Genomic DNA, 13,417 nt, shown 5'->3' on the forward strand with positions numbered 1-13,417 from the left:
CAGCCAGTACATGTGTAACGCTCTCAGCTACCTTCCCACATAACCTGCATAGGACTTCACCGTCGGTGGAGGTTTGCGTCTTTTCCTTTGTGTAGAACTTCGTAGGTAACAACTGCTCATACAGTTCATACATGGCCGCGATGGTATATGTAGGGCATGTAGCCCAACCTTTTAGCCATGCCAAGCAGCTGGTTATGCTTAGGCTATCATTGTCCCATCTGATACGGAATAACTTTCCTTGCCACTTTTTGTCTTTAGCGATCTCCAAGAACTGCATCTCTTGAGATTTCTTCAGCAGATTCCCAGCTCTAGCTGCAGTCACCACCTTTCCTTCCGTTGTAACACACACGGGATTTAGGATATCAAGCTGAACTTGGCTGCTTCCTTTACAAGCGACTGCTGGCCTGATGCCATGGCGTGTTCTTCAAATTCTCTAACTGCTTCCACAGTCTGGTCCGAATTCTGATACAATTTCAGTAGCGATGTGATTTTAGTGATCTTATACTCGTGTTCGACTGATTGCAGGCCTCTACCCCCTTTCTCCCTCGGTAGATATAACAAATAAGTTAGGCTAGCTGGGTGCTTGCCACCGTTCTCAACTATGATCTTCCGAGCTGCTCTGTCCACACCTCTTATCTCTGATAGCGACCAATGTTGTGTCCACATTAAGTACCACAGCACCGGGAGTGCATACTGATTACTTGCCTGTACACGGTTACAATCAGATAGGGGGCTGGACCATATAATAGATATCCTGCGTAGATACTCTTTAACCGCACACGCTAGAGCCAGCCGTTCATCCTGCCGAACGTTCTCTAGAACCCCCAGGAATTTGTAGTGTCGTGACGGTCGTTGTCTCGTCCATCCTCATACCAGACTCGTCTAGCACTTGGGCTGCCCGCTTCACGTGTACCACTGAGCACTTTTTCTGATTCCAGTGAAGGCCAATATCCTGCATCGCTTCTCTAGTTTCCTTCAGCACTCGGTTCAGCTTGCTCTCGGAGGAAGCAAAGATCTTCAGGGCGTCGATATACAGAAGATCGGTGACTTTGACTCCTACAGGCTTGGATAACCGGTATCCCTCCGTTGCCCGCAGGCGCCACGCTACTGGGTTCAGGCACAGTGTAAACAATCTAGGACACAATGCGTCCCCCTGGGGTAGTCCCTCCATGAACCTTATTTTTCTGGAAGTCTCTCGCCCTTGCCTTGTTGTAGCTACTACTTTAGTATTCCAGCTCGCACACAACTTGCGTATGACCTTACCCAGCTAAATGGGAAGCCTGTTCACGTCAGTCATTACGCATAGCCAATCATGGTCGACGGAGTCGTAAACCCTGCGCACGTCAATCCATGCCATGCTTAAGTTCCGTTTGCCTTTCTGGCAATCCAGCATTACTGCTCTATCGATTAGCAAGTTATCCATCGTACCAAAACACCCTGATTTCGCTCCTCTTTGCTGGCCTTCCATCAGGCCATAATCTTCAAGGTGTTGGTCCACGAAGCCAGGAGGGCTGGCAAGATGTAAACCACTTATACATGTTATTCAAACAAGTAATAGGCCTTTGATTTTCACTCAGGAACTCGCCTTCTTTCGGAATGAGGGAGGTTTTCCCTTCAGAAAACCACTCGGGGTAATCTTCGTCGCTTTTAGAAACTTCTTTAAAGCTCTCGACCACACCCTTGTGCAGGGTGTGCCAGCATGTTTCCACCAAAAGTTAGTGATTTTATCAGGCCCTGGCGCGCTCCAGTTACGCTTCTTGGACAGGACTTTGACCGCTTCCGCTACTTCGAGAGCCCATTCGCTGGACGTTGGTGGTGGTACTTGCTCGTAGATCGCGATCTTTACTTCCTGCAACCAGGCCGCGTTCTTGTTCCCAGTCCCTCTCTCTTCCCACAACTTTCTCCAAAACCCGCTCGCCTCTTCAATGTTTTCAAACATTCGCGAATCATCTCGAGCACGTTTTCCAGGATCTTTATATCTTGGTCGCTCATTCTCTGGGTCCCTCTTCAACATGTCACTCAAATTCGCAAACACTCTTCCAAGGGACCGTGTTAAACTGTTGGTTAATTACACGCGAGAGCTCTTGTTTCTTTTTCCTGTCAAACCCCATTTTTTAACTTTCGGAGCTCCGACTTTTGTTTTCTCCATGTAGCTAACCAACCCTGCCACAGAAATGGTTTTGCATTCTTTCAGGAGCTGACACCTATTTTTCCTTCCTTTTTTCGTGATCTTCTTATTTTCTTTCAACTTCTCGATTTCCGCTTTCGCGATTGACGGTTGTTTTCTGATCTTCCCCGCCTCCTGGTCGTAAATTCTTTTAAGCTTTTCCTTTCTGTCCTGCGGTCTGTCTGCCTTTATTGGCCCTTGTTTTTTCCATCCTTTCATCAACAAAAACGCGCAAGCCACCGAGTAAAGAACGCAATTAGCTAACCACCGAAAAACAAACGGGTTCTGCGTTGGTGTTACCTCGTAACGCTCCATCAATAACTTAACCGCTTGGGTTGATTTCTTCCAAGTCTTCTGTTGATGGTGTTTCTTTTGTCCTGGTGTCAATGTCACGTTGGGAATAGCTTCCAGGGTGGGTGCTAATTATTTCCATTATCCTGTTTGCTGGCTCTAACAAGCTATTATTATTATTATTATTATTATTATTATTATTATTATTATTATTATTTTATTTGCCACAGAAAAAAAGAAATTAAAATGTAAATATGAACAATCAAAAAAGAGAAGATGGAAAGAAAAATTATTGAATTACATTGGTGGCGAGGAGGCCTAAAATAAACTACTAAGCTTACGTAAATTAGGCCTCCCCAAGTAAAAGCACCTATCTATCGTTGACATGCAAGTTGGCAACGGAAAATACAATTATTACAAACATTTGGTTATTTAACGTATTGAAATATAAAGTAATGAACGAAAATTAAAAACAGTTTGAACTTACAAGTTGGTTATGAAGCATACAATTACAAACACTTAGTCATTTAATTAAGGTGTTGAATTTCGTAAACAGCTGTGAAAGTAAAATTACAGGGTGAAAACAATTTGACACAGGAAGAACAAAATACCTAATTTTCACAATAGTTGTTAAAAAAGAATGACTTTAGTGCTTTCTTGAGGGAAGCTTTTGAGGAAGAATTGATTATATCAATGTCAAGAGATCTAGAATTGTAAACTTTAGGTGCCTGATAGAAAACAGAAAATTGTTTAATGTTAGTCCGATAGAAAGGCAAACGAAATGCATGAGAGTTTCTCGAATAATATGTGTGAATTTGACTGTTTAGAGTGAATTTGCTAGCTAACTTGGGAGGAAGAGTTCGAATTTGATAGGAGAACATGAATTGACCAAGTTGTAACAGGTTAAGATCATGGAATTTTACGATTCCAAGTTTCTTAAATATAGGGTCAGAATTAAAATGAGATTTATCTATGATTCTCACCACTCTTTTCTGCAATTTTACCAGACGAACGAGGTTAGTTTTATAGGTGGACGCCCAAACTACAGTAAAAGAAGTAAGGACATGTACACAGTCAGCGAGGCGAATATCAAAGTTTTATCACATAGGATGTGAGTTGATCAAATAGTGGACGACGTGGACGACACAAATCTTTCGGCAAAACTGAGGTTTGTGGCTGATTAAGTTGCTAACGACGTAGACAAAGGAAATTTCAACTGAACTCAGTAATTTTTCTTTTTATATTCAAGGAAATTGCGATCATATTGAGATGCGAATGCACACCACGAATTTTAGTTCATATAAATAGCGTTAAAGCAAGTTGGGAGTCAACCGTATGTTGTGAGCTGTCTAGTTTTAGAATGTTCTCGCTAGTTTCTCGAGAACGCTCTCAACAGTCGTTATTTTACGCGGCTTCTCGGATTTCTCTTCACAGAGCACTCGTGGTGAAGTGTCATTACTCTCTACTAGCCAATCATCAGCGCAGTTACATCAACAAATTCATTAAAATAATTATGCATTAGGTTCGGCACATGAGAAGGTTCGACTTCTGAATCGGTTTCGAACTTTTGCAGTTCTATTCCACGGGTGCAGTCTAATAGAACGGCGGGCTACCCAAATACAAATCTATCGAACCTAATAGACCACTTTCGATATATTAAAATTCAGCTTGGCAGCGAGGCCTAGAGGACACAGACAAAGGAAACTGAATGAACACGTTTATTCTTTTATTTTGTTTGTGTCCTCTAAGCATCACTATCAAGCTGAAGTTTAATATATCAAAAAGGGGTCTATCGATTCATACGAGTGGCACTTTTCATGTGCCGAAATAAATGATAAGGTTCGGCACATAAAATGTTCGACGTTTGAAACGGGCCTCATTTGTTATTATAATTTACTGAAACAACTTTTTGTTCTGATTGGCTCTTTCAATCATTCTGTCAAATTTGAGAGGCATTTCATTGACAGTTGTCAGGTGTGTTCTTAATCTAAGGTGCGGTTATCAACTGAGCTTTTCCGTTGGTGCCTGCTTAAGGAGCTTGATCAGAGAACTACATGACTAACAATTTCAAGATGAAAAGCCTGTTTTCCCTGGCTTTTTTGCTCTGTTTCTCAGTTGGTGAGGTTGTTTTTGCTTATAAACATCGATTTAGTACCGTACTGATTCCAAACAAAGGTTTACAGAGTTTTCATCAGGGTTGAATTAGTCCCACCCAATTCACACTTCTTCTAAACTTCCCACACCATGGTTTGTTCAAAATTATCTAATCCGGCGCCTTCCTCTTGTTATTTTGTGTTTTAGAAATGGTTGTTCAAACTACAGCATTCAGGTTAGAGAAGTGGTCAAATTGATTGTAGGAATTGAATGTACTACAAACAACTTAAGACTCGAGGGCTGGTTGATAACTTTTGCTTGAAACTGCGTTGTCATTTTTTATGTTACAAATGGATATTCATACTCGCATTTCCCCGTAGGTGGTAAAAGATTGGTTCTTATTACTGGGTTGCCAAACCCAGTCGGAATCTGCGTTGCATTTCGTCGTTTTATTTTTTTTCCGTGTCGGTAAAAGTCTTGCCTGTCACTCCCCTGCTAAGTGGTGTCTTTGTGCATAGAGTCGTCGGTGCGTATTTTGTAAGGTCTGAGGAAGGTGGGGTAATGCGTAGATTTCTCCGGTGCACACGGGAGGACATTTAATTATTAACCTGAAATAGCGTCGCGAAAGCCATTGTAACGTGGATGGCTTTTTAGTGCATCTTTAAACAAAATATTTCCTTACGGAGCTCCAGAATGGAACGTCAATTGGATAAACAACAGGCGATGTAAAATATATATCAGGAATCTTTAAAGCGACGAGTAATTATCTTCGACAACCGGTTTCATTTTTCGCCGTTGGATATCAAATAAGCTTTGTTTCTAATATTTTACTAACTTGGTATTATATACAACACTGAAGTCAAACGGCAATTCTTTTATGGATTTAACAAACATTGAAGGAATCGAACTTCTTGAATGCATCACTATGTTTACTGAAGTAGCATCTAAGTTGTCTGGCAAGTTGTTACACTCATTTTGTGACTCAACTCTGCAAAGGTAAAAAAAAAAAAGGGAAATGTGACAGTGAAAAATTATTTGAACGAAAGCTTGTCTCTTTTGTGCTTTAGTTTTTACGGTCAAGGTTCTTTCGAAAAGGGTTTGATGTGAACTGTCAGAAATTTATTTAATTTGTGACACCGATTGTGTGTCTCGTTTGCACGCACGCAATTGAAATAGGAAGGGTTTTCTTGCCTCTAATAGCAAATATGTTGTTTGTTTCAATAAATGTTTCACTGGAAAAGGGTTTTGTGACGTTTTTCGCCCAAATGAACGCCCAAAAATAAAGTTTTTTGACGACCTTTAAGTGGAAATTGTTTTGTAATTTAATGTTCAGTCAAAAATTTGCATAACAAGCTTGAAATGAAAACACTCAAGAAATTTAGTCGCCTTTACCTCTTCATCGAGTTCTCGTTAATATTTTACCTTCTTCAGGTGATAAAAACAATTTGAAATTTGACAAATTCTGGTCAAGAATTATTTGAAAGAAAGCTTGTTGTCCATTTTTTGCCTCATTAACCGCGCGGCCATGGGCCGAGCGCGGTTCTTGCTCTGCAATCGGTTTATTTATATATATATATATAAATTTATGTTTATTTATATATAAATTAAATTATAAATATATAAATATAAATTATGTTTATTTATATATAAATTTATGTTTATTTATATATATATATTGCGCATATATATATATTGCGCATGCTCACTAGCTCGCTAGTTTGAGCACTCTGGCATGACTTGGATGTACCACATGCGTGGGACATCTGGGGTGGCTTTATAGCTTAACCTCCATCCTAGACATCAGCACTGCACTGATGAGGCCCAGAAGGCCGAAACAGTACTGTCTGCAGTTAGATATAGCTCTTTGGCATTACAAAGCTTTTGCTTTCATGTTCAAATTGAGCACTCTACTAGGATGAGTCATTGCCGCTAGCAATTGCGCATGCTCACTAGCTCGCTAGTTTGAGCACTCTGGCATGACTTGGATGTACCACATGCGTTGGACATCTGGGGTGGCTTTATAGCTTAACCTCCATCCTAGACATCAGCACTGCACTGATGAGGCCCAGAAGGCCGAAACAGTACTGTCTGCAGTTAGATATAGCTCTTTGGCATTACAAAGCTTTTGCTTTCATGTTCAAATTGAGCACTCTACTAGGATGAGTCATTGCCGCTAGCAATTGCGCATGCTCACTAGCTCGCTAGTTTGAGCACTCTGGCATGACTTGGATGTACCACATGCGTTGGACATCTGGGGTGGCTTTATAGCTTAACCTCCATCCTAGACATCAGCACTGCACTGATGAGGCCCAGAAGGCCGAAACAGTACTGTCTGCAGTTAGATATAGCTCTTTGGCATTACAAAGCTTTTGCTTTCATGTTCAAATTGAGCACTCTACTAGGATGAGTCATTGCCGCTAGCAATTGCGCATGCTCACTAGCTCGCTAGTTTGAGCACTCTGGCATGACTTGGATGTACCACATGCGTTGGACATCTGGGGTGGCTTTATAGCTTAACCTCCATCCTAGACATCAGCACTGCACTGATGAGGCCCAGAAGGCCGAAACAGTACTGTCTGCAGTTAGATATAGCTCTTTGGCATTACAAAGCTTTTGCTTTCATGTTCAAATTGAGCACTCTACTAGGATGAGTCATTGCCGCTAGCAATTGCGCATGCTCACTAGCTCGCTAGTTTGAGCACTCTGGCATGACTTGGATGTACCACAGGAGTCTGACATCTGGTGAGGCTTTATAGCTTAACCTCCATCCTAGACATCAGCACTGCACTGATGAGGCCCAGAAGGCCGAAACAGTACTGTCTGCAGTTAGATATAGCTCTTTGGCATTACAAAGCTTTTGCTTTCATGTTCAAATTGAGCACTCTACTAGGATGAGTCATTGCCGCTAGCAATTGCGCATGCTCACTAGCTCGCTAGTTTGAGCACTCTGGCATGACTTGGATGTACCACATGCGTTGGACATCTGGGGTGGATTTATAGCTTAACCTCCATCCTAGACATCAGCACTGCACTGATGAGGCCCAGAAGGCCGAAACAGTACTGTCTGCAGTTAGATATAGCTCTTTGGCATTACAAAGCTTTTGCTTTCATGTTCAAATTGAGCACTCTACTAGGATGAGTCATTGCCGCTAGCAATTGCGCATGCTCACTAGCTCGCTAGTTTGAGCACTCTGGCATGACTTGGATGTACCACATGCGTCGGACATCTGGGGTGGCTTTATAGCTTAACCTCCATCCTAGACATCAGCACTGCACTGATGAGGCCCAGAAGGCCGAAACAGTACTGTCTGCAGTTAGATATAGCTCTTTGGCATTACAAAGCTTTTGCTTTCATGTTCAAATTGAGCACTCTACTAGGATGAGTCATTGCCGCTAGCAATTGCGCATGCTCACTAGCTCGCTAGTTTGAGCACTCTGGCATGACTTGGATGTACCACATGCGTCGGACATCTGGGGTGGCTTTATAGCTTAACCTCCATCCTAAACATCAGCACTGCACTGGTGAGGCCCAGAAGGCCGAAACAGTACTGTCTGCAGTTAGTTATATATATATATATATATATACACTACACTACTAATTAATACTTGTCAGAAATCACTGTGAATCGCCTTCTGAAGGGAATAGGTTGGTGATCCAAAGGTAAATGGGGCAGTTAGTTGTTGTTATTTCCCCGCTCAAACTTACACATTCATTTCATATATAGGGGGAAATTTACTGTTAATCGCTGATCAACTTGAGCATAGTGACGCGATCCTCACTGCAGAAAATGTGCGATTCTCCTCAGAGCTTGCCATTTAAAGGTCCTTCCAATTCGGCTGAATGGCGGGGTTGGTTCAGTGGCCAAGTGGTAAGGCATCTGACCGGTAACCAGGAGACCCGGGTTCGATTCCCGGCTGAATACATTTTCACTCATTTCCTTTGTTGTATCGATTTCTGTTCCCATCCTACACTACTAATTATATATATATATATATATATTCGTTTTGTCGGAGAGCTGAACCAGACTTCCACTCGGCCACACAGTTAGTGGGACTTCCAGTCACGCAACTTAGGATGTTTATTCGCCAAAAAGCTGTTAAAACGTTAATGTACTTAAAATTTTATGAATATAGTCCGCTTTTTATTTACAACAAAATATTTTTTTTTGTGTCTTATTGAAACATGTAATCGTGACTTTTAAGAAAGAAGGCTAAGACTATTACGTCATCGGATGATGGTGCAATCGGAGATTTGACAACGGCTATAAGTAATGGTGCAATACCTTTGTGTGCAGCCGTTGTTGTCAGACGAGTTTGTTGTGCTACAGATTGATCAAGTGATTTGGGTTCTATAGTCATCAGTGAATCAACAAGGACTGCTTTGTAATGTGTACTACGTTGCGACTATAGTGGTAAGAAAACAGATAAAATTTAGTTTTGTTGGTGAGCAGTCCCAAATTTCTATTCCGTCATATAGTCAGTGGCACTTCGAATCACGCAACTTATGATGTTTACAGGTATTCGCCAAAAGCTGTTAAAACGTTAATGTACTTAAAATTTTATGAATATTCCACTCTTTATTTAGTACAAAATATATTGCCTTTTTGTGTTATTTAAGCGGTTGATTCGAAGCGAGTATTGAGTCCATAAAAGGTCATTATGTCATCCATGGAATGTGTCGACGTTTCAACTTTCATTGGTAGGGAAATAACCAGGGGCACCCAACGTCAATTTTCGGAAAATATCTGTTCGGAAGACGATTTGAGATCTAGAATTTTCCGAACATTTGTTGTAAAATTTCTTGCTTGCCTGCCTGTCCTAGGATTTTCGAACATCTAAAAAATGGTATAATTGCCCATTTTTAACGGATTTTTACCCTAAAAAGGTCACCTAGAATTTTCGGGAACCATTTTTTCTGGCTGAAATTTTTCGAAAAGGTAAGTTTTAATCACTATAATTTTCGGATCACTAGACTTTCAGCTAGGAAATCCGAAAAGATGAACAATTTTTAGGGGATAAAAATATGCCTATATCTACCGTTTAAATACTAAAATACGTTTGACAATGCTATGTCTAAGTGGTTTTGAACTATATTCTCGTTGGGTGCCCCTGAATAACCACCGTACTAAACATAGTCGTGGATAACGTAATTGTTAAATTAAGTGACGCGTGTGACTACAAGGCCTTTACTCGTGTAAAAAACCAATTAAATTTAATGGCGACTTTATGGAAAGAAAGCTGTAAGTTGTTAAAAGTGTTATTATCGTATCGTTCATATCCGTAGATATCCTGATGACAGTTCCAGATTAATTAAGACCATTACGTCATCGGAGATTCCACGGAGATTTCACCTCGGCTCTTAAGCCCCGGCAAAACTATCGAACAAAGTTGGATTCAACCTCCCAACTTTGCTCGATCCAACATTGTTGGACCGTTTGGCCGCCTATGTTGGAGGCTGTTTGTCCAACAATTTTTGCTCGATCAAATGTTGGATAGAGTTTGCTTTTGATCAAACATTTCGCTCAACAATTCTGGTCGACGAAAAAATGTTAGAGTGTTTTGCCGCCCTTCCAACAAAGTTGTATCCTGAAGCAGGTCACGTTCGCCCTGCTAGCCAATCACGAATCGCTATTTTATTTTCAAGCCTAGGCTTCTCGCGTCATTTGCAAAACAAAGATGGCGGTAGTGGCCTACTTGGTGGAATTCCCAACTTGTTTCCTTCAAGTGCCTTAAGAAAGCAACACTTATTCCATATGCCACCATCTGATACGCGGCCATTAGTTCCCACATCTGCATAGAGAACGTCACAATCGGGACCAGCAATAGCCAATAGGACAATGGAGTGCGTGTGACGGTTTACAGTTATAATAATGAGATCCCGAGTTTCGAGGAGGTTGGAGGGTAATATCCTTCCCGTCGATGGCTCCCAAGCAGTTCGGAAAGTTCCATTTCTCTTCAAACTGTTTTGCAATCTGTAGCCATTCCTGCTCAGACGAAGGCACTTTTAAGTAAGAAGGGCCCAGCCTTTTGGTTATTGCTTCACACACTTCCGTCACAATATATGATACTGCAGGTCTGCTGATCCTAAATTGAAAATGAAGGGATCGAAAACTCTCGCCAGTAGCCAGAAATCTGAGAAATCTTTCAGCGGGAATAATCGGTTCACCGCCCATTTCCGTGCTCTGTTTGCATATGTCCGGTTCAATTGCGTTCAAAAATTCTTTGAACTGATCCGGGCTCATTCGCATCATCTCCTTAAATGCAGGCGTATCCTGCAGCGATAATTGTATTACATAGATTACATAGATTCATAGAAGTCACAGACTGCAGAAATTGTAGTGTGTTTACGACGTCATTAATCTTTCGCTGAGAATTCGAAATTTAGAGTTTCATATAACCTTATTTTTTCTTCATCTGTCTTTTGCCTTGCCTTTTTAATACCATAAAATCTTTGCGGGACTTTTATTTTGCGGATTAGCGATTTTTTGAGGTTTGCGAGAACAATTTTTTTCGGCGCGAATTCACTGAAATTTCCACTGGGAACTAATTTTTGCGGTTTTCTTTTCAAGCAGCAAGACTATTGTCAACTTCTATTACTTTTTGGTAAAAACCCCTCAATCATGGGGAACGAGTGGAAAAAATGTGGCATCTTTGAAGCCTTAGGAGATGGTGTCCCTTAGAAAATGGTGACCTGTTTATTGACGACTTTGAGTTCGTTTCTTTTGCCTCAGAGACTTGAAAAGTATTGACTTAACCTTTTATCGTTTCGTTTTGTTTGTAGCAAGCTGCAATTGCTTTTTCTCAATGCAAATATCAAAATAAACGGTGTGTGGATTAAAAGCCATTTTTAGTTATATTAACGGGAGTAAATGTGGCTGTTTTTATTATTGCTGGTTTTTTTTTTTTTCTGCTGGAACTTATTTTTGCGGATCACGTACCATCCGCAAAATCTGCAAAAATTTAACCCCGCAAAATAAAAGTACTAACCCAGTAACTCCCAGCTTTTGCGATGGTATTTGCTGCAAACGTAAAACCAAAAACACTTTGACCTGTCATCAGATTAGACTGACAATTGCAAGAAGAGGAATTATGAAGCGGAAACAACATGTTCAGTCCTTCCTTGGTGTGTGGCATAAAAATTTGCCTAGTGCAACTCCGGACATGCATGACATGCAGGAAAACGTCCAATTTGCAGTTAGTATTTTTGCCGACTATTTCACTTAAAGGGGCTAGGTCACGTTATTTAGGGTGCTGCGGGGAAATCTTTAGTTAATCCGAGTTTAAAAATCGAAAATGGTAATGTAGAATTCCTTTACCGATAAAATTATCGTTACATCACAAATGAAATGATTCTGAGAAAAAAACGACTTTTATCCAGGCGATTTCTCATAAACTTGAAAAACGTCGTGCCAACGTGGAATGTCGTTCGTACGATCAAAATCGCTACCCTGTGAGAGATACACGTACGATCAAAATCTCTACCCTGGGACGGACATCACGTTCTCAGTCTGTGGTTAGCCAGATGGACTTTTCGCCTGTCGAGCCGAAATCAAAGTGAACAGTATTTCTAATATTTTACCAAGTGTGCTGTTATGTAGAACACTGAAACCAAATGGAAAATTCTCTGGTAACTTATGGGTTCAACAAAACAGAGAAGGAATCGCACACCTTAAGTGGATCTGTGATCTCTGTTGTCTGGTTATTTGTATCTGCACACAGTCTTCATCAGGTAGAAAAATAAATTATTGGAAATGTGACAGCCAAGAATTATTTGAAAGAAAGCTTGTCGTCTATTTTTTTGCTTCATTATTCAAGGAAAACGGGTTCTTCATGGAAAGGGTTTGAGCATGAAATTTATTTTGTTGCAATTACGTATGGTAATTTGACACGATTGAGTTTCTTGGGGTTTTGGTACGATTTCCGCACAGGTCCCTACTTCATTATGCATACGGTTGTTTGTTTCAAAAATTATTTCGATGGAAAGGCGCGCTTAACTGGATAGTTTTTATGGCAATAGTAAAGCATTTTCTTGTCAAAATGAGGTTAGCGTCTTTCTGTTGTGTTAACTTAATTAAATATACCATGCCTCGTGAGGTTGCACCTATCGTCTACCGTAGACTTGATTTCCACTCTCAAAAATTACCTCTAGAACCTACCTTTTGTGTAGATTTAGATTTTAGAATGATGTTCTTGTCTTCTGTGGTGATACTTGACGATTCGGCAACATTTTGTGAAAAAATATTTATAACGGGTCACACGCGCAACTTGCTCGCCCGAACTTGCCCGATTATGCATAACATCCACTTGGCCTTTTGACATCCCATTGAAAAAAACTCACAAAATATTCGCGGACCTGTCGATTCCTCAGAAATTTGAAAGCGTGATTGCTAACGAATAGAGAAGGATTTTCACAATAACTAAAAATTCCTTTGTTAAGTAGCATGAGAATTCGACAAAGAGATAAATGTGACTAAATTTGTTGCGTGCGTTGCTATTTTTGTGTTTTGATTGTTGTGCAAATTTTGACAGAGAATATTAAATTATGAAAAAAATATCTACGAATAGACGTTAAAAAATCGTTATTTTTTGCGGTTATTTGGACATAAAACATGCAACATTTGACGAGAAATAACATTTTTGTTAATATTTGAAAGAAGAAAAATTTTGCGGCAATCGGGACGCGATGAAAATGAGTTAAAAATTTGCATACGTGCGTTGAAATGTGATACGCGAGGAGACAGGAATTTTATTTCTCTGACAAATGATTGACAGGTAGCCAAGGTTTTAACATCTCTGTTAACATCTCTGTTTTGTCATTATAGAGTAAGATGAAGTTTATTTGGGAAGCCAATAATATTTCTTTAA

At 40.4% G+C, this 13,417-nt stretch overlaps 1 long non-coding RNA gene across 1 annotated transcript in view; it reads right to left on the minus strand.

Moving 5' to 3' along the window:
- LOC138036409 (uncharacterized) overlaps nt 1-13,034 on the minus strand; it is a 33,937-nt gene extending 20,903 nt beyond the window's left edge. Inside the window, exon 1 of the long non-coding RNA XR_011129846.1 lies at nt 12,709-13,034. This is a non-coding gene — a long non-coding RNA (uncharacterized lncRNA). The remainder of the gene's footprint in view (nt 1-12,708) is intronic.
- Nucleotides 13,035-13,417: the final 383 nt, after the last annotated feature.

This window comes from Montipora capricornis, unplaced genomic scaffold (genome assembly GCF_036669925.1).
Source record: "Montipora capricornis isolate CH-2021 unplaced genomic scaffold, ASM3666992v2 scaffold_484, whole genome shotgun sequence".
In the NCBI taxonomy this organism is placed as follows: Eukaryota; Metazoa; Cnidaria; class Anthozoa; order Scleractinia; family Acroporidae; genus Montipora; species Montipora capricornis.